The sequence below is a fragment of the Macaca mulatta genome, chromosome 20, assembly GCF_049350105.2.
Source record: "Macaca mulatta isolate MMU2019108-1 chromosome 20, T2T-MMU8v2.0, whole genome shotgun sequence".
Lineage (NCBI taxonomy): Eukaryota > Metazoa > Chordata > Mammalia > Primates > Cercopithecidae > Macaca > Macaca mulatta.
The window spans coordinates 47,026,232-47,053,781 of NC_133425.1; the positions used below are offsets into that span (position 1 = coordinate 47,026,232).

Consider the following 27,550-nt stretch of genomic DNA (forward strand, 5'->3'; position numbering starts at 1 on the left):
GAGAAGAGAGAGAGAGTGAAAGAAGAAAGAGAGAGTGAGAGAGAGAGAAAAGAAAAAAATCCCACTATACTCCACTAACACTGAAAGGAGACATGGAGAATAGGAAAACACCTGGCCTTGTGCTTGCTAGATGTTTGCTGTGGAAACAATCTGTTCATATTTAACGAGAAATGACATCATAAAGCATTTGCTGCCATCATTTCAGCCGGCGGATCTCAAGAGTCATGCTTTCTCAGATTTGAGTAAAATTTAGGATGCAAGAAGAAACATTTCCATACCAAAGAAAATCAAACTTATGGAAAGAAAAATGGCCCTCAGGACAGGGCTTGTGACAATTGCATCTGGACCGTCTTGTTACTGCGCCAAGCCTCCATCTTCACGGAGTCCTGCATCCTTGCCAAAGGGCCTAGGTACTATAAAATGCTTTCAAAACATTATGTTTTAACAATGCCGAGCAGCAAAACGGTTTGCTTTTAATGGCCATCTGTATAAAGTCTCTTTTTATTTAGGAAAATCTATTTTAAATTAAATATCATAAGCCCACAAGCCATGGCAAACAATATTTTTCGCCATATGCTCTGAATTAATATGCCAAACATTGCAACCTCTATTTTTCTTCATAAAAAGCTGCCCCACCCTGATGTGGGTATGGTGAGCTGGAGGGCGGGAGGGTAGGAATTTTCAATAAGGCCACCAAGGATAGGATGACGGCAAGGAACCAAAGAGAAAAAAAAAGAGAAAAAAAGAGAGAGAAACGTCTCTAGGGTTATCTCTCTTCTGCATCTTCTCAATGCCGATCTACTCCCCTTTTAGGAAATTCCCTTTGATCCACTTTCCTCCCTTGTCTAGAAACTTTGCACTCGAGTGCAAGCAAAGCTGGCCACACCTTGAAAGACTTTGGAAAGCTGCTGTAATTCCTTTCACCTGCTATGTGCCACCCTCGAGGGTGATATGGTTTGAAAGCAAGTTTCTTTCCTCAGATGCTGGGCAGACATGGAAACTTGGTGTGACGGTCCCTAGTGTAGGCCATTCTGCTCTCTGCCCTTGGCTGGCATCCTTCCATTCCTTCCCTCAGTTTCCTTCTGCAGGTCCCTTTCTAATGAATGTCAAAGAGTGGGTGTCCCAGGATGTGGACCCCCCAAATCACCAAGAATCCAGTAAGCTTGATGAGATTACGGAATTAAGGAGATTCACTTAAGGGTGATCTGGCTGCCTTTTGTCTTTGCAAAGGGATCATAGGATGATTTGGGAGACAGTTTCATGGGAGTCTCAGATACTCCTAACCTCTGAACATGGACGTTTGCTGCTTGGCAAGGTCACAGGGCTTGACTGCATGGGACTGCTGCCTCTTGTGCAGGAGTGGTGGCACCAGGAGTTGCTTCAGGCTGTAGTATAGCTTTCTGCAGGGAGACTTTACAATCATCCAGCCCGAGACCTGATTTTCTTTGTCCTTGCCTCTCCTGTTCTCCCCTAACAATAGTTTTGTCTTTCTTTTGTCTTTTTCTACCATTTTACCATGTGCCCTTACTTTTTTTCCCCTTTTTTTTTCTTGTCCCCTATGTTTTTTGGCCTCTGTCTATGCAACCTTACGTGTTACTATAATTATTTTTAATACTTAGGATTACTTGTGACATTTTGATAATTAGTAAGTGCTATCCAATTTACAAGTATCATCTTCAAATCTTGTGACAGAGATTTGGGTATTAGCACCTGCATTTTAGAGATGAGAAAATGGATTCTCAGGGAGGTACATCCATATGATTTCAAAGCCAGTGTTCTTTCTCCTTTGCCTTAATGACTGTCGTGTTCTATGTTTGGCTCTAATTTTTTGGTGGGGAGGTAAGCTGAGGTTTACGGCTTCCTACTATTATTGGGTTTTTCCAACTGGTCTGCTTATCCATTCATGAATTTCTCACTATTGCTTTCCTCATACTCTTCTCTTTATGTCATAAATTGTCTACTGGGCCATGGGGGAGATGTGGTAGAAATATAGGCATCAGAGGAACAGCTGAGTCAGACAGTAATCCCTGACCCTCAATTTTATTTTCCCTTAAATGGAAGCAGAGGTTGCACTTAAAAATAGGACTTATCTCTTCTTACTGAGGTGCAGATGAATGAGACAGTATGTATTAAGTACTTTTGGTGGCTTGGGACATACTAATCAGTTAATACTAATGTCCCTCCTTCTCCAACCTCACTTTGAGCCTCAGTCCCCTTCATTCCATGCACTTCAGCCTCAATAACTGTCCCAATTCCTCTTAAGGTTCTGGGCTCTTTCCTGAACGAGTCTGCAGGTGATGGTTTCTTCTCAGTCTGAAGTTTCTCTTTTTGTCCTTTGCAAGGGCTACATATCAAGGTTCTTTGATCATAAGAAAAGGAAACAAACTTCATTTAATTTTGTTAAGAGGCCGGGCGCGGTGGCTCACGCCTGTAATCCCAGCACTTTGGGAGGCCGAGGCGGGCGGATCACAAGGTCAGGAGATCGAGACCACGGTGAAACCCCGTCTCTACTAAAAATACAAAAAAAAAATTAGCCGGGCGCGGTTGTGGGTGCCTGTTGTCCCAGCTACTCGGGAGGCTGAGGCAGGAGAATGGCGTGAACCCAGGAGGCGGAGCTTGCAGTGAGCCGAGATTGCGCCACTGCACTCCAGCCTGGGCGACAGAGCGAGACTCCGTCTCAAAAAAAAAAAAAAAAAAAAAAAAATTTTGTTAAGAATAAATTGACCAACAGGATGACAGTTTATAAAAAATGAAAAGAGCTGAAGAGCTGGGTCATAGGAAAAAGGAGAATCCGGACTGCTGTTCTAGTGTCTATTGCTGGGTAACCAAACTTGATGGTGTAAAAGAACAACAATCATTTATTCCATTTCTGACTATTCAATGTGGGCAGGGATCAGAGGGAATAAAGTCTCAGTTCCATGTAGCGTTGGCTGGCATGGTCTGGCTGGGGCTGAAGGATCCACTTTCAATATGGCTCCCTCACATGGCTGGTAAGTTGGTGCTGGCTTGCTGGGAGCTTGAATGCAGCTGGAACGGAGATCTTGGCTCTTAGGCTTCTTCACACTGTGACGAAGCTTTTCCTACTGGCCTCATTGCTATGAGCCTGGAATCTGAAAGGTCATAGAACAAGAGCCAATGGATTCCATGCTGGCTGGGCTCCAAGAATAAGTATTCCTGGAGAACTGGATGGATATTGTAGAGCCTTTTTTTTTGTTTTTTGACAGAGTCTTGCTCTGTCACCTAGGCTGGAGTGCAATGGCACAATCTCGGCTCACTACAACCTTCACCTCCTAGGTTTAAGTTATTCTCCTGCCTCAGCCTCCTGAGTAACTGGGACTATAGGCACATGCCGCCATGCCTAAAAAGTTTTGTATTTTTAGTAGAGATGGGGTTTCACTATACTGGCCAGGCTGATCTCCAACTCCTGACCTCAGGTGATTTGCCTTTCTCAGCCTCCCAAAGTGCTGGGATTACACACATGAGCCACCAAACCTGGCCAGATATTGTACGCCCTTTTATGATCGAGCCTCTGAAGTCAGAGAGCATCATGCGTACCATAATCATGAGGCCACTTAGATTCAGGTGGAGGAGGCACATCTCATCGGCAGCAAGTCGAAAGTGACATTGTAAGGAGAGCAGGTGAGATGGAAGATATTGTCGGAGTAATCTTTGGGAAGTATAACCTCCCACAGCTCCTCTGAAGAGGTTCCTAGGACAGGCCTACGGCATTGCCATCTAAGAACTCAGCAATTCCTGCTGCCTCTTCCCATGTGCCTGATTTGAACTTCACTTCTAGGGCAAAAGAGTCTGATTGGTCTAGGTTGTGTCATTCCTTCTAGGATCACACAGTGAGGCAGGTCAGACCCCAGCAACGTATGTCCACTGCCCCTGCTTAACCCTCAATTTAAATTTCACCCATTCAAGGAAGGCTTTCTTGAATCCTCCAATTTAACTCTGGAGCCTTGGCTATTTTCCTTTACTTAGTCTACTTTTTAAATTCACAGCACATTTAACTTCAAAATTAAAATTATTTTTATATAATCTCTATCTCTTTGATATTGTTTGGATCTGTGTCCCCACCAAATCTCATGTTGAATTATACTTCCTCATTGGGGACAGTATTGGAGGTGGGGCCTGGTGGGAGGTTATTGGATCATGGAGGTGGTTTCTCATGAGTGGTGTAACACCATCCTCCTTGGTACTGTCTTTGAGATAGTAAGTTCTTGTGAGATCTGGTCATTTAAAAGTGTGTGGCACCTCCTTGCTCTCTCTTGGTCCTGCTTCCACCATGTAAGATGGTCTGCCCCCACTTTGCCTTCTGCCATGAGTATAAGCTCTCTGAGGCCTCCCAGAAGCAGATATCACCATGCTTCTTGTACAGGCTGCAAATCCAATTAAAATTTAAATCCAATTAAACCTCTTTTTTAAAAAAAAATTACCCAGCCTCAAGTGTTTCTTTATAGCAGTGTGAGAACAGACGAATACACTCTTCAACTAGTCTAATATCTCCATGGGCACAGATCATGTCTCTTTTGTTATCTTTTACTGGCTCTTTCTTAGTTGCCACTTCAAAATCCCCCCAGCCCCACCTCTTATTCCAGTTAGGGTAACTAGTTCCACACGGCCTTGACAGGCTTAGAGCAACCGCAACTGAATATTCTCTATCCTTGGGGTTTGTGCTTTGAACATGGGGGGAAAGGACAGCTGACTTTTGCAGGAGAAGTTTCCCAGTCTCTCATGTCAGTTGCTTTCTGGCTATTCTGGCCCTTAAGAGACACTGGTGAGAGATTGAAGAACAAGAGGAAGGGAGAAAGGGTATTTCCCTGTCTGACTCTAGTGGCAACTATGGCAGTGACTGGAAGAATCTGTGGCTGCAGCTTTCCCTCAGGGTCCCTCTTTCCCTGGTCCTGACTTCTACTAGAACACAGGATCAGCCAGCGTTCTAGCCCATCCTGGATGACCTCATCTCCTCATTGAGACCATATCTGTTGCGGGTTGAATTTTGTACCCCTGAAAGATATGTTCAAGTCCTAACCCTCAGTACTTGTGAATGTCACCTTATTTGGAAACAGAGTCTTCGTAGATGTAATTAGCTAAGATGAGGTCATATTGGAGTAGGGTGGACCCTAGTCCGTTGTAACTGGTGGCCTTCTAAGAGAAGACAGAGATGCAGGAGAAGGCCATGTGAACATGGCAGCAGAGTCTGAAATGATACCTCTATATCAGGGGTCCCCAACATTTTTGGCACCGGGACCAGTTTCATGGAAGACAATTTTTCCACGGTCAGGTTTGGGGTGGGAGAATGATTTCAAGGTGAAACTGTTCCACCTCAGATCATCAGGCATTAGATTCGCATAAGGAGAGCACAGCCTAGATCCCTCGCATGCACAGTTCACAGTAGGGTTCAAGCTCCTATGGGAATGCAATGCTGCTGCTGATCCGATGGGAAGTGGAGCTCAGGTCATAATGCTTACTTGCCCACTGCTCACCTCCTGTTGTATGGCCCGGTTCCTAACAGGCCACAGACTGGTACTGGTCCCAGGGATTGGGTCCCCAGCTCCACATGCCAAGGAACACCAAAAATTGCCAACCATATCCGGAAGCCAGCAGAGGAGCATGGGACAAATTCTCCCTCAAAGCCCTCAGAGGAAACCAATCCTGCTGACTCCCTGATTTTGAACTTCCAGCCTCCAGAAACATGGAAGAACACATTTCTGTTGTTTTAAATCACCCAATGTGTGGTCCTTTGTTTAGACATCCCAAGGAAATGAATGCAGCCTCCTTTCCACATTGCCCCTGGAGCATCTTGCCAGTTGCTGATCTCTAAGCTGCTTCACTCATCTTCTGTGCTTTCCTCAGACCTTTCAACTGAGATTTAAACTGACATTCAAACTAAGTGTTAAGCAGGGGCAGTGGACGTATGTTGCTGTGGTCTGACCTGTCTCACTGTGTGATCCTGGAAGGAATGCCTATCACATGACCCTGGGAAGTCACATGATACAATCTAGGCCAATCAGGCTCTTTTCCCTTGGGAAAGAGTTACCCACAAAACCAGTCCCTTGTATTAAGTTGCCACTGTTTGAAATCACGGGAGTACTTTCAGGTTTCTTATTTTGTTTTAAATCCTTTTCTTTTCTTCCTTTTTTGTTTTTTTAGAGACAGGGTCTGACTACATTGCCCAGGGCAGTCTCCACCTCCTGGACTCAAGCAATCTTCCTACATCAGCCTCCCAAAGTGCTGGGATTAAAGGTGTGAGCCACCATGTCTGGCCTTGGTTTTTCCTTGACAGGCCCTGAGTGATACTATTACATGACATCTACCATTTATAATGTGCTTATTACATGCCAGGCATTGTGATAAGTATTTTACCTGGATTATTTCATTTAATCCTCATATCAATCCTATGACAGAAGCATAATGCTTGCTTGCACTGAACAGATGGAGAGAATGAGAAAAAGTATAACCCAAGAAGGCTAACTAGAGATGAATGGGGAAATCAAACCCAGGGCTAGCTGACTGCCCAACCCAGGCTCTTGAGCACGACTCTGTTCTGCCTTCCCCAAGCAGGCTCTGAAGTCAACAGTTCAGGTGTGCGGCATCCGTGGCCTGTTCTGTGGCCCTGTTCTTCCTCCTGATCCCTGCAGCATCGCCTCTGCCAGACTCAGCATGTACCCTCTCTCGGCTTCTCAACGAAGTTGGATCTAATCTCACAGTGGTGATTCTTTCCTCACCACACATGCAAGAAGCGTTTCTCCCAGTCTTCCAGACATTTCTCTTCTCTGTTCAAGAACTAAAAATGATTCCTTATTCAAGAGTACATCTTGGCTGGGTGCAGTGGCTCACACCTATAATCCCAGAACTTTGGGAGGCTGAGGTGGGTGGATCATGTAAGCCTGTGAGTTTGAGATCAGCCTGTGCAACAAGGTGAGACCCTGTCTCTACAAAAAAATAAAAATAAAAAAGGGTGCATCTTTGCTCAGAGTTGTCTTATAATAGAAAATATGAGGTACAGGCTGGGCTCAGCGGCTCATGCATGTAATTCCAGCAACTTGGGAGACTGAGGTGGGTGGATCGCTTGAGCTCAGGAGTTGGAGACCAGCCTGGGCAACGTGGTGAAACCGTGTCTCTACTAAAAATAAAAAATAATAAAATAATAAAAATAAAATTAGCCAAGCGTGGTGGCATGCCTGTAGTAACAGCTACTCAGGGGTCTGAGGCAGGATATCGCTTGAGCCCATGAGAAACCAAGTGGCAGTGAGCTGAGATTGTGCCACTGGCCACTGCACTTCAGCCTGACAATGTGAGGCCCTGCCACAAAAAAAAAAAAAAAGAAAGAAAGAAAGAGAAAGAAAGAAAGAAAGAAAGAAAGAAAGAAAGAAAGAAAGAAAGAAAGAAAAAGAAAGAAAAAGTATTTTGTACAGAAAAAAAGAGAGAATAATATTGTAAACACCTATTTATCCGTACATATCTAGGTCAAATTTAAACATTTAAAAATATACTTGCTTCAGATATTTCTTCTGTTTGCAGATAGTTGAAGCTTCTGTGTATCCCTATTCATTCCCATTCCCTTCTCTTCCTCTCTAGAGGTTATCGTCATGTTGAATTTGTATGCGTTATTTCCATGCCCGTTTTCATACTGTTAGCATCTGTAAAGGCTCCTATAAGCAATATTCAATATAATTTTGTGCTTTAGAAAATTTTATTGTAATTGGTGTCATACTTTATGTGTTTTATAGACTTGTCAATGTTGAGTCATATAGCCCCAATTTATTTAACTACTATATAATATTTCATTATATGACTAAACAACGATATATTCATCTATTCTATTAATTGCCATTTAGGTTGTTTCCACAAACCGTGCTGGAACATTCTTTAACTTATTTCGTTGTGCACATAAGTAGGAGTTTCTCTAGGGTGTACACACATCTCCAAATTTTCTAAACTTTTTCAAATTGCCCTCCAAAATGTTTATACAGATTGAGCACTCCAAATCCAAAAATCTGAAATCAGAAGTGCTCCAAAATTCAAAACATCTTGAAAGTTTCGATGGTCAAGAGAAAAGCTCATTGATACAAAAAAATGCTCATTGATACATTTAACATTTTGGGCTTTTGCAGTTTGAATGCTCAACTGGAAAATATAATGCAAATATTTCAGAATCGCCCCCCCAAAAAAAATCCAAAATCCCAAACAATTCTGGTCCCAGTGATTTCAAATAAGGGATATTCAACCTGTATCAGTTTATCCTGTGATATAATTTTAAAACATTGGTCTTAGTGCCTTGTTCCTGACACACAGTTCTAAAAAGGCTTGGAAATCTCTTGAGTGATGAGTGTCTCAATTTGAATGCCAGTTAAATGGGGTGGCTGGTGAACCTTAGATAGCTTTAGGTTGAAGGTTGATCTCCGGAAGACCTAAGCATGATTAGAGGTGTGGCACTTTCAGCCTCACCTCCTGACCTCCAGGGAGGGGACAGAGGCTAGAGACACAGATAATCACCAATGGCCAATGATTTAATAAATCTTGATTTAATGGAATCTCCATAAGAGACCCCTATATAAAGGGATTCAGAGAGATTCAGGGGTGGTGAACACATTCAGGTATTGAGGTTACTCAGGGTGGTAACCTCAGAGACGACATAGAAGCTCCACTCACCCTTCCCCACCCATACATTCCCTGTGCATCTCTTTCATTTGGCTGTTCCTGTGTTGTAACAGGAACACACTGGTAACAATTTTGTTATCAGTAACAGTTGTAACAAACTGGTAATGATAAGTCAAGTGCTTCCTTGAGTTCTGTGAGCCACTCTTGCAAGTTACTAAACCTGAAGGGAGGAGGTTATGGCAACCCCTAGCTTTGTTGCAAGGTTGAACAGAAGTGTAGGTACCCTGGGTACTCAATATTTGAGACTGGGCCGGGCGCGGTGGCTCACGCCTGTAATCCCAGCACTTTGGGAGGCCGAGGCGGGCGGATCACAAGGTCAGGAGATCGAGACCATGGTGAAACCCCGTCTCTACTAAAAATAGAAAAAATTAGCCGGGCGCAGTGGCAGGCGCCTGTAGTCCCAGCTACTCGGGAGGTTGAGGCAGGAGAATGGCGTGAACCTGGGAGGCGGAGCTTGCAGTGAGCCGAGATTGCGCCACTGCACTCCAGCCTGGGCGACAGAGCGAGACTCCGTCTCAAAAAAAATAAAATAAAATAAAATAAAATATTTGAGACTGGCATCTGAAGTGAGGGTGGTCTTGTGGAACTGAGCCCTCAAATTGGGGAAATCTGATGCTAGCTCCAGGTAGTGTCAGAATTGACCTGAATTGTAGGATACTCGGTTGATGTCCAGAGAGTTGGCACACTGGTTGGTGTGAGGAAGATCCACTCATATTTTTGGTGTCAGAAATGTGAGTAAAAAGTTTGTGAAGCCCTCTCAGAATATATGAGAGTTGCGTGCTCAGTTTCTTTAAGAGCACTTGGTAGTGGTAGAGATTAGAATTTTTATGAAATTCATTATGGTTTTAACTTGATTTGTACTTCCTGATCATTCTGGAAGTTGAGCATCGGTTTGCATATCTATTGATTATTTCAGTTTCTTTCTCTGTTTATCACCAGCTAGTACCCTTTGCTCTTTGTACATTCTGCATAGTCTCCTTGCTGTTTGTGTTTTGCAAATATCTTCTCATAGGCTATGGGTTGTCTTTTCAATTGGTTTAACAGAACTTTTTTGTTCTATGGAAATTTAAATCTTAATGACATCAAATTAATCAGTCTTTTATTTTATGGTGTGTGCTTTGTGTAACTTTTTTTGTTTATTTGTTTTTGCTTTTTTGAGACAGGGTGTCGCTCTGTTGCTCAGGCTGGAGTGCAGTGGCACGATCATGGCTCACTGCAGCCTTGAACTTCTGGACTCAAATGATCCCTCCCCCACTCCCCACCCCTGCCTCAGCCTCCTTAGTAGCTGGGACTACAGGCATATGCCACCACAGTCGGCTAATTTTTAATTTTTTAAAAATTTTATTGTACAGATAGGGTCTCACTATGTTGTCCAGACTGGTTTCAAACTCCTGGCCTAGAACAATCCTCCTGCTTCGGCCTCTCAAAGTGCTGGAATTACAGATGTGAGCCACCATGCCTAGCTGAGTATAACTTGTTTTAAGAAACTATTCTTCTGAATCATTCTGTTTAACCTGCAAAGACTCCAACATTTGACCACTTTTCTTCTTAACCAGCTTCTCTACTAACCACATTCCAGAAAAATATCCGGGTTTCCAGGGGACTCTCATGGCTGCCTTTCATTATGTTTACTCCTTCCAGTGTCTAGAACTCTTCATCTTTTCATAGATCTAACCTCAAAGTCGCACCTAGTATGTTCCAAAGTGTATTTCTCAGGACATAGATCCATAGACTATCTCACAATAAAAGGGATCTGTGGTCAATTAAGTTTGGAAAAAAATTGCAGACTATGCAATGAATATTTAGTGTACTAAAGGTTCTAAAAGATCCTACCGAAGAGAAACCTGTAACTTTGTTTAATCCAATGCTCCTAATTTTACCATGGTATCATCTTTGGGGTAATATCTATTAGCATTTTGTAGAACTAGTATTTCTTTGGATAAACACTCCTTGGATTGTTGTAAGCCTTTGATTAAGTTCCAGAGGTCTTAAAACTACTGATTTTACAATTTTGACAGTATTCTCATTGCTTTTATAAAGAAGGAGATTTTTGGATTCCCACCATTCTGGAAGTCTTGCCTCATAGCAGTATATATATTTTTATTACTATTTTTAAAAAACTTTTCCTTTAGGTTCAGGGGTACATGTACAGGTTTGTTACATAGGTAAACTCAAGTCATGGGTGTTGGCCATACAGATTATTTTGTCATCAGGTACTGAGCCTAGCACTCAACAGTTATTTTTTCTGATCCTCTCCTTCCTCCCACTCTCCATCCTCAAGTAGGCCCCAGTGTCTGTTGTTCCCTCCTTTTGCTCATTTGTTCTCATCATTTAGCTCCCACTTGTAAGTGAGAACACAGGTATTTGGTTTTCTGTTCCTATGTTAGTTTACTAAAGATAATAGGCTGCACTCCATCCATGTTCCTGCAAAGGATGTGATCTCATTCTTTTTTATGGCTACATAGTATTCCACATTTTTTTTTTTTTTTCCAATCTGTCACTGATGGACATTTAGGTTGATTCTATGTCTTTGCTATTGTAAACAGGGCCGCAATGAACATATGCAGGCATGTGCCTTTAGGGTAGAATGATTTATATTTCTTTGGGTATATACCCAGTAATGGGATTGCTGGGTCAATTAGTAATTATGTTTTTAGCTCTTTAAGGAATCACCCACACTGCTTTCCACAAAGGTTGAATTAATTTACACTCCCATCAATGGTGTATAAGCATTCCCCTTGCTTGGCAACCTTGTCAGCGTCTGTTTTTTCTTTTTTTTTTTTTTAACTTTTTTAAGAAGCCATTCTGACTTGTGTGATGGTATCTCATTGTGGTTTTGAGTTGCATTTCTCTAATGATCAGTGATCTTGAGCTTTGTTCACAGGCACATTGGCCACATACACATCTTCTTTTGAAAAGTGACTGTTCTTGTACTTTCTAGGAATAATATTTTAAGACACACTTTGACTAATGTTGATTTCTCCTTTTCTGTGAAACCATCCATCAGCACTATATTCCTTAGTTTTCTTCTTCAAATCTCTTTATTTATTTATTTTTGAGACAGAGTCTCTCTGTTGCCCAGGCTGAAGTGCAGTAGTATGATCTCGGCTCACTGCAACCTCCTCCTCCCAGGTTCAAGCAGTTCTCCTGCCTCAGCCTCCCAAGTAGCCGAGATGACAGGTGTGCAACTCCACACCTGGCTAATTTTGTTATTATTATTATTATTGTTATTATTATTATTATTATTTCAGTAGAGACAATGTTGTGCCATGTTGGTCAGGCTGGTCTTGAACTCCTAGCCTCATGTGATTCAACTGCCTTGGACTCCCAAAATCCTGGGATTACAGCCATGAGCCACTGCACCTTACCCTTCAAATCTGTTTCTATTGAGGGTCTCTCCTGAATTATCTTGGACTCCCAAGCACCTTCCTGATGTCCACGCAATTGACAGTGCTGTGAAAAGGATTTACATGTTTTGTTCTTTTAAAATTATATTATAATGTTCAACTTTTAAATATTTTTGGTAAAGGCCGGTTTACACCTTGGTTGTATGTCTCAAGTATTTGTTTTGTTAATCGGTGAGTTATTGTACCTCAGGGCACATTTTCCTGTAGAAACAATGTTCTGCATCAGAGCTTATCAAACTTTAATGGGCATACAAATCACCTGGGGGGACCTTGTCAAATGAAGATTCTGGTTGGATAGGTCTGGGGCAGAGTGTGTTGTTCTGCTTTCCTAACCTCCCATGTCATGGTCATGCCCATGGTCAAGGTCTGCAGACCACAGTTTGGCTAGTAAGGCTCTATAAGGCTATCTATTATGCAGAATGTAGCCTTTATGAAAGACTGCATTAGGTTCTCATTTGGTGAAAGTGTGTTCCTGAAATACCAAATATAGGAATAATGCATGATGAAAAGGCTTGAGATTTCCGTCAAAGCTGCATGTCATCCGGTCATTCATAATATAGGTCAAGAAAGCTTTAGAGATCATCCTGGCTAACACGGTGAAACCCCGTCTCTACTAAAAATACAAAAAATTAGCTGGGTGTGGTGGCAGGCGCCTGTAGCCCCAGCTACTCGGGTGGCTGAGGCTGGAGAATGGCGTGAACCCGGGAGGTGGAGTTTGCGGTGAGCCAAGATCACACCACTGCATTCCAGCCTGGGCGACAGAGTGATACTTTGTCTCAAAAAAAAAAAAAAAATAAAAGCTTTAGTGAGCTGCTGTGTGAACCAATAATTGGGTATTTTCTTAAGCCACGGACAGTCAGATGTGTAGCTGATATTCATATTCATGGAAGTACTGCTTCCTTTGTGAGTTTCCATCTAGCAAGACCTATCTCCTCACTGAAACAGGGAGGATCTTGTGCCTGCGACACATACTCACGACTTTTGCTTCTCAGGGCACTTAGCAGAGTGGGAGGAGCTGAATGTGGGCAGGTGGTTTAATTTCTAGATTCCAGTATGTGATGCTGGCTGGCTTAAGAGTATAGTGAGCTCTCTATAGACCTTACAATAAAATACAATGCCCTTTTCATGGCCTTCTATATGCTATATAATCTGATCCTAACTTGTTTCTTTGACTTTCTCCTGTATCACCCCGTCCATTGCTCATGGCACTTTAACCACCTGAGCCTACCTTCTGTTCCTCAAATATCCTGAGCTTACCATCCTTTGAAAGAGCCCACTAGTGGGTTATTTGGACTTTTGTTTTATCTGCTTTAACAGTTGCCCAAGATCTTCGTATGGCTGGCTTCAGTTCCGATATTCTCTCTTTAGAAAAGCATTTCATGACGTGTCCACCTACTATTGGCCACTGTCTTTTATTTTATTCATAGCATTATTCCTGATTTAAAATACTGCATGTATGCATGTAGTAGGAACTATGTGCCCTGACTCCCTTGTCCAGCTGGCATGCCCACTCCCCAGCCGACATGAGTTTTGATGGCCAATGGCCAACATCTGCACCTTTCTTCCAAGCATTACTCTTGGTCAATAGGAGCTGCCTCACCAAGGGATGCCTAGGAGGCTGTGATGGCACACACCACAAGGTAGCGTACAACCAATGACTCACTTGTACAATGTCCCGAGGTGGGTCAGCTTGGTGGGGCCATTTGCACTCCATAGCTCCTGCTGAGATCAGACAGCGGCTAGACTCAACTTTGCTTGGCCTCTTCCTCTGTCTGGTTCTGCTCTCTACACCAACTTACAAGCCCCCCATACAACTTGTTTATTGGGTCTTCAATAAAACATCTTCACAAGAACCCCCATGTCAGATCCTGTTACTGGAGAACCCAGCTTGAACAATGTATTAGTTTGCTTATTTAAAATCTGTCCTTAACTAGGTGGTAGAACACACCTGTAGTTCCAGCTACTCAGGAGACTTAGGCAGGAGACTTGCCCTGAGCTCAGGAGTTTGAGGCTGCAGTGAGCTATGCTTGCCCTGTGACATTCCAACCTGGCTGACAGAGTAAGACTTCGTTTCTAAAAATAACAATAATAATGAATGAATGAATGGATAAATAAATAAATAAATAATAAAATCTGTAAAACTCCATGGGAGCAGAGGTTTTGTCTATTTTTTTCACCACTCTTTTCTCAGGCAATATTCATTTCAAACTAGATGCTCATTAAAGATATGTTGAATGAATAAATTCAGGTTCACATAATCAGCTTCATAGTAACGGCAGTTCAGTATTATTAGGGCTACAATCCACCAATCCTGTTCCCTAAATGGACATACTGTGCCATGTTAGAAACAAGCGTAGATCTTTTTCCATGGAGTGAACTGCAAGTTTGCCTCTCTTATTTTTATCCTTATGAAATGCAAAACCATAAAAAGCTGGGGGTGGGGTGGGGATGTCAAATTCCACCCCACAATACGCCTCCTTCAAGTATCTGATTACACAAAGTCCTCAAAGAATATGATTAATGTAACTAAGCCATATTCACACTCTGACATTCTTCCCAGCCAAACACATATTTTAGCCTCACCCAATCCCTTTCAACAAATAAGCTGTTTTGAAAATGATTTCCAGGGCGATGTCTGTTGCCATAGGAATGACATTAAATGAAAAGGACAGAAAATATAGAGGGTGATAAACTGCATGCTTGGATGACACACTTGACTTGGAAGCCTGTGTTCAAATGAGGCATACATGCCAAGATTTTTATGAAAGACAAAATTAAAATGTATCGCTATCAAGCTGTAACTGACAAGGTATTGTGTGGAGGCTGTTAACATACTGCTCCATATATTTATTGTTTGTCATTTTACTGGCCCTGACAAAGGTCTCTCAGTGCTGTAAATCACACCATTAAATCTGCCACGAGCAACAGAGGCTGTTGGAAGGAAGAGAAAGAAAGCGTGGTGTTGAATCTCGGTTTCTGATACATGCTGAGCTTCTGGGTGAGCTATCCTGTCATCCAAGGAGCCTTCCCGCTTTGGGCTGACACTTTTACAAGTGTTAGATTGTTGGCTTTTGACCCTTTGAAAAGAGGAAAAAACAAAACAAAAACGAAAACAACAAAAGCACGCACCCTTCCCCCACCCTGTTTCCAATTGCTCCTGATTTTTCTGCTGGGTAAGGTGCCCAGAAGTTGTTCAAAACCTCAGCCCTAGTTTACATTCATTTTGGGCATAAGACCTCAGATGCACCGGGGTGCACTGTGGATGGTGCCCCGCCAGAGGTGGCTTTTGTTGTTTTCTAGAAGATGTGCTTGGGTTACCATGAGCCTCTTTTCTACACCAGCAAAGACTTGTTTGTTCTTGAACTGGTAAATTAATAGAATCTGTACATCTGCAGCTGCAGACCAATGGGGGGATGTATAAGACAACATCAGGTAGCTAGGTGCTGCCTCTCTGTCTAGCTAAGTCTCAGAAGACTTGACCTTTCACCCACCTTCATCCTTTCTCTTCTAGATGTTAGCATTATGGAGACTCTGCCTGGGCACTGGGCAGCTGGAATTGTATTGTGGAAGAACAAAAAGGCAAGTTAAGAGCTGAGTTTGTGTATCAGTTCATCTTCACACTGCTATAAAGAACTTCCCTGAGACTGGGTAATTTATAAAGGAAAGAGGTTTAATTGACTCACAGTTCTGCATGTCTGGGGAGGCCTCAGGAAACTTACAATCATGGTAGAAGGGGAAGTAGGCACATCTAACATGGCAGCAGGAGAGAGAGTTTGTGAAGGAGGAAGTGTCCAACACTTATAAAACCATCAGATCTCATGGAGTTCATTCACTATCACAAGAACAGCATGAAGAAAACTGTCCCCATGATCCAATCACCTCCCACCATGTCTCTCCCCAGATACAAGAGGATTATGAGGATCACAATTCGAGATGAGATTTGAGTGGGGACACAGAGTCAAACCATATCAGTTGGAATCTCAGATTCACTGCAATGAAATGTGTGTTTTGGGCAAGTTTTCAAACCTCTGTGGACCACAGTTTCCTTATCTGTTTGAATAAAAAGGGGGTAAAGGGTGTTAGATTTCAATTCCTTCTAAGTTGCCTTCCAGCTCAAAATTCAAATAAAATTAAGGGACTATGAGTGGCTATCTAGGGCATTCTACTGCCTCTGGGAAAGCCTAGCCTATATCATCCAGAATATATCTCAGTCAGAGGAGAGTCTCAATGAAGAGCAATCAGGCAATGTGTTTTTCTTCCAGTCAGAATAAAGGAAAAGAAAAAGAAAAGAAAAAAACAAAAACAAAAAACACCACCTCCAGCATCTAAACTTGGGGGTGGGAAAACAAGAACTCAATCACTAGTTTGGAGTGGGGACAGTGTTTTCAGGATTCACTAAATATGAGAGAGTTCTCTGCCAATGCTTCTCTGTCATGTCTGTATTTATTTTTGCAACACAAATGGATGTTTTAGGCAACAGAGTTTAAAAGGAAAGACAGCTTTCATCTACACACACTTATGTGCAGAGTCTCTTTTTCCTGAAGCCTTCTACGCTTAGAATCATGTCTGAAGACCTCCTTGCACAAAAATTAAGAAGTGCGTTTTTAAACATTTTTAAGGTATACCTTTTACAATTTTGTCAGTTATTGTCAGAATTGTGTACATGCATGCTTCAGAATCAGCAATCTATATATTGAGTTTGCAATCATGCTATAATTACAGATTTGAGGGAAAGTTAAAATTGTTTGTAATTGAGAGAAGGCTGACCAGTGAACCATGCCATTGTTTCCTCCACTGCCTAGCCTTAGAAGCCCCACCCTAGCCTTAGAGCTGCTTGGAGAGGCTCTTTTAAGATGCCCCTGCGATAAGACCAGGCAAAGAACAAAGTTCCAAGTATATGTTTGGTGTTGATTCCTAGGCCTTGGTTCTGGTTCTATAGGTAATACTGATTTGCCCCTCTTCCAGTGGGGTTAATCTGTGCTGCTTAAACGAGCAGATTCTAGAATCTGCCAGGGTTGAAGTCATGACTCCACCCTCACACTGTGACCTTGGAAAAGTCATTCCACCACTGAGCTTCACTTTTCTCATCCGTATAATGTGGTTGTTATGACTCAATGACATAAAGTATGAGGGACCAGATTTATTGCATCATAAAGGCATAATTAATCTTAAATATCATTAATTGTTGTTATTCACCATGATTCCAGAAAAGTCATGTAGCATCTCAAATTTCATCTTTCCCATCTATTAAAAAAGTAACTATATATATGCACTACTATTATGATAACATTAATATATTAAACCAACTTTAATAATAGGACAAAGTCATCTGAGATTTACGAAGTACAGGCAAAGGTAAAGAAGTGATTATTACTGCGATTTTTACACTTTCTTGTGTTTCGGAACACAAAGTCTTCAAGTGAGATAGACGAAAATGTTTTATCACCAGATTGATTACAAAAATTTTAAACATTATTTAAAAGTATTAAGAATAAAAAAATGCATCTTACATGTAACAGCATGGGTCAATTAGCAAAAGCTTGAACCTGTGGTCCTTCCCTTGACAATTATGAACAATTTTTAAAATTTTAAAAACATTTAATTGACAATTAGAGATTGTATGTATTCAAGGTATGCAACGTGATTCCATACACATCATTGTTTAATGATTATAACAATCAAATTAGTTAACATATCCATCATGTCAAAATTTTAGTGAGATTTTCTCTGTTAAGTATTGGGCCGGGTACAGTGGCTTATGCCTGTAATCTCAGCAATTTGAGAGGCTGAGGCAGGTAGATCACTTGAGGTCAGGAGTTCAAGACCAGCCTAGCCAACATGGCAAAATGCCGTTTCTATTAAAAGTACAAAAGTTAGTTGTGTGTGGTGGCAGGCACCTGTAATCCCAGCTTCTTGGGAGGCTGAGGCAGGAGAATTGCTTGAACCCTGGAGGCAGCAGTTGTGGTGAGCCAACATCATGCTCCACTGCACTCTAGCCCGGGCAACAGAGCATGATTCTTTCTCCAAAAAAAAAAAAAAAAAAAAAAAAAAGCCCAGGTACCTGCTGTGAGAGAATACCTACATGAGTGATATTTCTAATACTTACGCACATTTTATTACTATTTTCCCAAGGTAAAAAATGCTCTATCAAGGAAGAGTATCTGAATTTATTTCAGCTGGGTGTGGTGGTGGCTCATGCCTGTAATCCCAGCACTTTGGGAGGCTGAAGCAGGAGGATTGCTTGAGAAGAAGTTAGAGACCAGCCTGTGCAACATAGGCAGACCCTTTCTCTACAAAAAAATTTTAAAAATTGGTGGCTCATGCCTGTACTCTCAGCTACTTAGGAGGCTGCAGTGGGATGATTGCTTGAGGTTGGGGGGGTCGAGGCTACAGTGAGCTATGAAATTGCCACTGCACTCCAGCCTGGGAGACAGAGAGAGCCTGCCTGACTCTAAAATAAATAAATAAATAAAATAAATAAATAAATAATAAGATTAATGTATTTCAAAGGATTAACATGCATATTCTATTTAGAACTTTTAAAAACCAATGAGATAAACATTAAAAAAAAGTGGACAAAAGAAATGTGTATACAGTAAGCCAAAGGAAGCACACATAACTCATACTCCTAGATAATCAAATAAACAAACAATGTTGTGTTATTTTCCTCTTATCACCTTGGCAGAAGAAACTGCTTGAGATTGCCTGGGGTCAATGAGGTTTGAGGAAAATAAGTATCTTCTCCTAACAATGGAGTTGCCTCTGGGAGGTGAGATTATAATTTTGACTTAAAAAAACTTTGTGTATTATCTGAGTACTTTTAAAAGATGCATTTCTTTTATGATGAGGGAAAAAATAAGGTTTTTTATGTTTTGAAATAGTACACTAAAAATATATTTGAAAATATTATGTAAAATAGAACACTGATTCATACTTTTGTTTGCTCATTTTCTTTAGTACCCCCTGTGTTGAGTTTTTAGTTGGGACAGAGATGTTTGAATGAACATGGATTCATCATATTATCTCATTTCTCACTGACAATGGCCCTTTAATATCCTAAAATCATAGACACCCCATACAGTTGCTTTGTTACTGATTTCCTTATAATTTCCTTGAGGATGAAGCTAATTCCATAAATAGAATTAATTAAATGCCAACAACAATTTGCCTTATTTATATTTTACGAAAAAAATAGAGTCAAAATTTAAAATATTTCTATGGGGAAGAAAGTGGATTACATATTAAATTCTACCAAAAATTAGAAAGAAAAAGCTTAGAGAAAAAATTTGGGTGCCACTTAGAGACCTATCCAATTATTATAATCTCACATTTTAGTGGCTTAACATAATGTAAGTTTATTTTTCACTTATATGAAGTCCAGCTGAAAGTGTGGGAGTAGGAGTTGGGGAGGCTGTTCCTTGTAGTCATTCAGGGGCCCAGGCTGATGGAGGCTCCACCATCTTTACCAAGGCGTCCAAAGGCATTGAGTGTGCTGAACAGCCAGCCACTCTCTGACACAATCTCTACTAGCTGTTACGTTCCATTAATCTATTATTTTTAAGACATTTGTGACATTCAGTGTAGTAAATTACTTTTCCTTTCCACCAGGGATTTCCAGGTGTTTCCTCAGAAAGTTGACTTTTTCTGTGCCTCACTCTGTCTCACAGGCCAGAGTACAGTGGTGTGATCATAGCTGACTGCAGCCTCTAACTGCTTGGCTCAAGCAATCCTCCTGCCTCAGCCTCCTAAAGTGCTGGGGTTACAGACATGAGTCACTACACCTGGCCATTCTCACAAAGTTTTAAACAGTTTCCAACTTTCCTAATTCCTAATTTGGCAATGGTGCTGTGTCATGTGTTGGCATTTATTTATTTTGTCAATACATTCCCTGAACCATTTTTTCCATCCTGTTCCATCATTGCGGACACTCTTGTAGCTGGGTATCACACCTCACAGTAAGAGCTTCTCTCTGTAGAGTACTTTCAGGTGCTACATTAGACACATTATGTGCCTTTTCATTAGGACATCAGGGCAAACCTTCAAAGTAACCTTTAGTAACAAGTTGTATGAATGAGGAACTAAGCATAGGAAACAACAGACCACATGACAAGGGCCATGCAACTAATAATGGACAGAAATGGTAAATGGGCCTCGAACTTTCTAACTCCAAAGAATTTCTACTCTTCTATGCTGCCTCTTAGCCTCTACTCTTATTTCTATTTTCTGCAGACCACCTCTTCTCTTAACACCTTGACTTTTTTGTTCAGCTCCCTTTCCCCCTGCCTGGTGTGAAATAGCTACCTATAACTTTTCAACTGAAAATTCTCTGAAGGCAAAGTGTTCCTGTGCTTCACAAGATACATTGCCAATCAGTTTTGCTAGCTCTGGCTTCTCTCCTCAGCCAGTAACATGATTCAATTTGTTTTGCAGTGTTCCCTCTGTAATAGTTAATAGCATTTATTGAGTTATTCCCATGTGCCATACATTCTGCTAAATGTTCTCCATGAATTATCTGAATGTAGCCTTAAAACTACTCTGTGGGGGTAGCGACCACGATCATCGTCTCCACTTTATAGGTGGAAAAACTGAAGCTTCATTATCCTGCCCAAGGAGACCAGCTTGTCAGTCATAAGCCGATCTTGGAATCCAGGCCATCCATCTTCAAAACTGCTCCTTCTCATGGTTTTGATACTCTGCTGGGGGCGCACTGTGAGGGTGGAAGAATCACCCACATGGAGTGAGAAGTGCTCGCTGGTGCTGGCTGTTCTAAACCAACTGTAGTTTCTTTCCCTTGTTTTTCCCCCAAGTACTTCAAACAAACCCGGATGAAGAGGGATTCCAATCTAGCACCATGTGGCCTCTTGTTTTCATATGTGATTGAATGCTCAAATTTGTTCAAAATTCTTTTTATGGAAAACTGTTTTTGAATAGTATAATTTTCAAAAGTTCTCAACGGAGTGGGGAAATTGGATCAGCACATCACCTGCATTTATTTTCTTTTCCCAGGCAATTTTGAAAGGACTGTAAAAGATCTTTAAAAAAAAAAAAAAAAAAAGTTAATCTTCAAAATTCTTCCAGGGAATATAATCCTGAAGTGAGCTTAACTGCAACCAATACTGAGTTTTCATTTTTTCACAAGCAAACAAAAACAACCACCAAAAAGATAATTTACCAGTGTGAATTCCTTTCTGCTGATCTCTTTTTTATATAAACTTTTTTGATGTTTTGCTTTAGTCATATGAAGTTTGGAGATCTAAGTTTTGAAGGGATGTGGATTTTTTTACACACCATAAGAAGATTAGAGAGAATGGGGTTTGATAATACTGCCTAATTTGTACTAACCTGTAGTGTCATGCTTAGTTTGTTGCATTTTTTGGGAGTGTGCTTACATAAGGCACCCCCCAGAGCCCTACTTGAAAGTATTAATATATCTTAATATAACAGTAAATCTAATTACTTAAATTTCTTTAAAAAAACTGAAGCTGTCAGATGAGCACATTAATCAACCAACTTCCAAATTATCACATTTTAAAGGTGTCTTGAAAGCTTAAGCAGCCTCTAGTATAAATATTACATAGATATTTCTCATTAATTTAAACGAACAAATTTGATATGATGCAAAATTTCGTGAGCTTTAATTTTTGTCTTCTAGTGACCGACAAAGAGAAAACTAACTAGCAGGTTTGTCATCGCGCATTGCTATTGCGTTCTTACAAAACTTGATTTAAAGGCAAACAAAGCCTTGAAAATATGTTTACTTAAAAATCATCCATGGCCATTTTTCCTACGAGATTCAACCACAATCTTGATCAAAATGTCAAGATTTTTGTTCCTTTCCTTTTATTTTTAAAAACTTAATTATGTCCCGTATTTGACTGAAATCAGTAAAAGGTTTACAGTAGATAGTTGTTATGAAACACAGCCATGAAAATGAATGCCGAGCAGCCATTTTGGCCCCAAAATTCTGTTATATCAGAAAAGTACCTTAAGCCAGTGAAACTGCACATGAATCTCTTTCCTTCACTCACTGATTCTTACAGCAGAAAGGAATTGTCTGTCCACAAATAGTTCCTCTGTCAGCTTCAAATGAGATTCTGTGTTGGCCAGTAGCATTATCTATCACCTAGGAACCTCAGCGTTCAGATCTAAAAAAAAAAAATAATAATAATTAATTAAGGGTCTTGATATAATAAGCTAATGCTTCATGTTTCTTGCCTGCTAGAAATTCTTTGGGACTTAAGTATTTTATAGGTAATGTTTTAATAAATAGGCCAAAACATAGCAAGAAGACCAGGAGGCTCAGGATATTATTAAAAATGAAAATGTAAGTAAGGAAACATCATGATTGAGTAGTTGTTAATCCTGCATGTTTACTAATGATCATTTGCGACTCTCTCTAAATCTATCTCAACTTAAATAGATGCAATTTTCATCCATCACACTAACTACTATGCTACTTTTGAACTCCAGACACTGTCAAAGGATCTGTTTTAACAATGGGGGTCTTGCCAGTGGAAATCCCAATGGGATGAAACCTGTCCTTTAGAAGTAACCAGATAGAAATGAGAATTGGGGAAAAGAGGCAAGATTGCATGATGGCCTGGCCACGTGTTTCTGGATGACAGTGTATCCTGGAACTAGTCATTTCAGAATGTGAAAGGAATTCCACTAAGCTCTAAGCTAGAAGACAGCCGCCAATGTTCTCACCAAGAAGCTCAGCGGTCGGGCTCGTTGTGTTGTAGGCCCAAAAATGACTGATCCCTCTGAAAGGGCTTCCGAAATCTCACCTCCTTTGTCTAATTGGCTGCATCAGTAAATTGCTGATGAGTTTTAGAGGTTACAGAACAGGAATAGGCTGCAGTTTTACAGAAAGGCAGGTGTGAGGCGATTAAACATTCACTGTCTTCCAGCACTTTTAATCCCTCTGACCCATTACCTGGAATATAACTTGGAGCAAGTGACAGAAAATGAGGTGCCTACTGAGCCTGTGTGTGTGTTTTAAATACATATGTGTAACATATACTACAATTGCTCATGAAGAGTTGTTTATTTCTGTTTTCTTTTTCTCCTTTTTGTTTCGATTTATTTAATTTTTTTGTGATAACTATACCTAACATCCTAGAAAAGGCTTCTTTCAATAACTTCTTAAGAAAGATTAGTAAGAATTCAAACTTGGATGGAAATTTGTACCAGATAAGGTATTTTCAATCCTAATCATTCGATGAGTTTTTAAATAAAAAATTAATGTGTTGATTTCATGAATTAATTGCTGAAAAAGATCTAGTTTTACTTTCTTTCTTTGCTAGAGTGCAGTGGCATGATCTCGGTTCACTGCAACTTCCACCTCCTAGATCAAACAATTTTCCCACTTCAGCCTACTTGTAGCTGGGATTACAGATGTCTGCCACCAGACCTGGCTAATTTTGTATTTTTAGTAGAGACGAGGTTTCACCACGTTGGCCAGGCTGGTCTTGAACTGCTGGCCTTAAGTTATCTGCCCACCTCGGCCTCCCAAATTACTGGGATTATGGGCATGAGCCACCACGCCCAACCTGGTTTTACTTTCTACTTCTCTTTACCTTTAATGTATCTATGAAAGTATACAGACTTTGTCAAAACACTCATTATAGAAATCCAATTTAATAAGTATTCGTTGGCCATCTAATATACATTTAGATTGTTTAGGAAGTAAGAGTTATCATATGAAGAACAGGAGGAGTTTAACACATGGTCTCTGCTCTTGAGGCATCTATACAGGATTAAGATGATTCTCATGGAAAAGGTAATTAGAAATAAGTACAAAACAGTATATTATCAATTCCCAAAATGAATAAAATAGATGTTAAATGCTCTGAGAAGTTAGGGAGGTGTGCAGACTAGATGATTCTGGCAAATTTTTTAGGGGAAGAGGGACTCGAAGGATGGTTTTTGGATGGAAAGCATGAGATAAACAAGAATAAGAATTCCTGTAAGTTCAATAACTTGAAAATTGGAAGCCCCAGCAATTTCTTTTTTGTCAGCAAAGGGAGCAGGTGTTCTTTCAAAGACAAGCTTGAGAACAAATTAGGCACTACAGCTTTTTCTTCATGGAAAAAAAAGCAGTTGGTTCATTTCTCTCAAATCTTGGTAAAATTTTAGGGTAGCGAAATGTATGATTTGGAGACCTATGTGTTTCCTACAGAACACCTCCTGAAAGACTAGAAAAGAGAAGCTCATTGAAACCCAGTGGTGGGGTAGGATTCCCTGGAAGATGTCTTATTTACCCCTTATCCCCAAACTGGAAGCCAAAATAAGAACGAGTGGGCTCACTGAAATAAATGGGACCCAGCTAAAAACAAACTGGTGGAAACAGATGGGAACTGCACAGGAAGAACTGGGGTCTCTGTAACTAATGCACCTTTCCCACTTTCCCTCTCAATGAGATCATGTTATTCATCTAAAACCAAGGCCAACAAGAGAGAAAAGACTGTCAATAAGAATATTGTGAACCTTTCTGTTTTTAAAAAGAAACCAAAGAACTAGCTGGATTGAAGGAGCAAGCCTGAAAGCTGTGGGAAAGAGTACAACACATTTTATGAGGACATTTCCTTTACAAATTAAATGACCATCTGCAAATACAGGGTTTGAGGATGAGAGCTTCCGTTCTGCGATGGAGGGACACCCCAGCTTTGGGCTTCCTGACAGTTCCTCCTTTCTTGAGTTCCTGTTTGGCTTGCTCTTGAAAAGGGCAGCAGGAGGACTGTGTCATCAATCATTGGGCCAGAAGGCATAGATTGTGGATTTTCTAAACATGGATCTGAATGGAACCAATATATTGGATTTTGGAGTTAGGTTTGTTTACTTGCTCTTGGTGTGTATATCGAATCTGGTATCCAGAGGACAATAATAAGAGGAATCAAATATTTCTGAAGGAAATGGCAAACTAGAATTGGAATTGTCAAACCAATGCTCTCACTAAACTTTGGATCAAAATAACCTATAACAAATTCAATTAGGATTTGGAATTCCCTACCCAGCGAGAGAAGAATGCTCATTCTGTTGTTCGATTCAGAGGCTGAACAACTGTATAATAACTTCAACAAATTATTTTCAGTCAAAAATAAGGATTGCAATTTAAATATTGCTTATCCAACTTCATGTATACCTAGAAAATCTTGAGTTATAGCTAATCAGCACCCCAGAGATGACTTTAAGATGAATTTAAGATGAGTTTAGAAACTAGCAACTTAATGGGAGATTTGGAGTCTGTGTTTTATTTCTAACTTTAAAATAAAGCCCAGGAATCAACATTAAAAAAAATACAATCCCAATAAAACTTTGAAAACCATATTTTGTGCTAAGGTCTATAATTATATTTTCCATTTCTTGAGTGCCAGGTACTGTTGAGCGAACTGGACTTGAGCATTATATCATTTCTTACTCACAGAAGTACTTTGAGGGAGCAGCTGTTATTATCCTCATCTTAAAGATGAAAATGCTGGAATGCTGGTAAAGTGAAGTGACCAGGTTTTAGTAAATAACCACAGGGAAGAAGGACAACCTGGGTTTCTCCAACTCTGGATCTGATGATCACTGCAATATCTGCCAGCTTCTTGCTTCTGGCTTAGGGTTGAAAAAATAATCATTCGAAGGTCAAGCAGCAAGGAAGACTGATTAAAATTCGAGAGGATACGCAGAGAAATAAACATAAGTTGTGGTAAAATAAAACAAAGCAAACACAACAACAACAACAACGAACAACAAAAAAACCCTCAAAAACGTAACTCTCCAGGAAAGTTTAACTTTTCTCCAAATGCTAGTAAAATACTGATACCACCTGTGATGTGGTTGTATAAACAGACCATTGGAAGGGTCCATTTTTATCAACCCCATTGCAGAATTTGTCTGAATGAAAATGTGTCCATAATCAATGATAATGATTCCTCTGTGGTTTGGGAATGACCTGTTCTAGGAAAATGAATTTTCTAGATGGTTCTTATCAGTCCATCTAAATACCAAACCTAATCACTTCTGATAGAAATATTTCTAAAATGTACTTCATATTATTCATGCCTTCTAAAAGAGATTATACTGAGTGTTTACTTTGTCTGATGATTTGTCGTCCGCTTTTGTCCTGACTGTAATATTACTGACAGCCACTCAGAGGCAACTGGGGACGGCAGCCCGTGACTTACACACTCAATGGCCCTGTATTGCTATGGTTTTACTTCTTATGTTTGCTTTTTGTTAATTTTCTTCTGTTTTTCTTTCTTCCTTGCCCCAATCTCTCACCTTCCTGTTGCTCTCCTGCCTTTTCCACTTGCCTTCCTTTTCTCCCTGCTTCCATTCTTTACTTATCCAAAATGTATGTATTGAGAGCTACCATGACCAGCAAGGAGCTAAGCAGTGGGAATGCATCAGGGAACAAGATACAGTCCGTGTCTTTGAACAGTTTGCTGTCTGTTACTATTATTATTATTTTTCTGAGACAGAGTCTTGCTCTGTTGCCCAGGCTGGCATGCACTGGCATGATCTTGGCTCACTGCCACCTCTGCCTCCCAGGTTCAAGCAATTCTCGTGCCTCAGCCTCCCAAGTAGCTGGGGATTGCAGGTGCCCACCACCACCCCAGTTAATTTTTGTATTTTTATTAGCAATGGGGTTTTACCATGTTGGCCAGGCTAATCTCGAACTCCTGGCCTTGTGATCCATCCGCTTCAGCCTCTCAAAGTGCTGGGATTATAGACATGAGCCACCGCGCCTGGCCAGTCACAGTGTCCCTCAATGGGCTGGAAGCAGCTTGCTGTCTTGAACTCTCAGGCATCACTGGTTCTGGTTCCCTGTGTGCCTCTAGAGTGAACCTCTGCACATTCTGATTGGCTGATTTCACCATGCTCCACAAACTTCCACCTAAAATGAGAATAAATAGCCTCTGTGTCCAGGCTTGAGAGACCTGTGGGGATTTTATGAGAATCAGTGATTTTAAAAGATTTTTAGCATCTGTCACAACTTACTATTGAAACAGCGTTATGCCGGGCGCGGTGGCTCACGCCTGTAATCCCAGCACTTTGGGAGGCCGAGGCGGGCGGATCACAAGGTCAGGAGATCGAGACCACGGTGAAACCCCGTCTCTACTAAAAATTACAAAAAATTAGCCGGGCGCGGTTGTGGGCGCCTGTAGTCCCAGCTACTCGGGAGGCTGAGGCAGGAGAATGGCGTGAACCCGGGAGGCGGAGCTTGCAGTGAGCCGAGATTGCGCCACTGCACTCCAGCCTGGGCTGGGCGACAGAGCGAGACTCCGTCTCAAAAAAAAAAAAAAAAAAAAAAAAAAAAAAAAGAAACAGCGTTATGTGGTGAAAAGAACTTAGACATTTACTCTGCCGTTTACAGGCTCCGTGACCTCAGCCAAGTCACTCCACTTTTTCAAGCCTTGATATTATCATCTGCACACCGAGAATGCGGTGAGGGTTCAATGCTAAAATATGCTTCAATTTCAAAC

The 27,550-nt window shown here is 40.9% G+C and overlaps 1 long non-coding RNA gene across 1 annotated transcript in view; it reads left to right on the forward strand.

The window, feature by feature from the left end:
• Nucleotides 1-27,550, forward strand: part of LOC144338021 (uncharacterized) — an 82,844-nt gene that overhangs the window by 48,528 nt on the left and 6,766 nt on the right. The gene's annotated exons all lie outside the window — the stretch shown is intronic.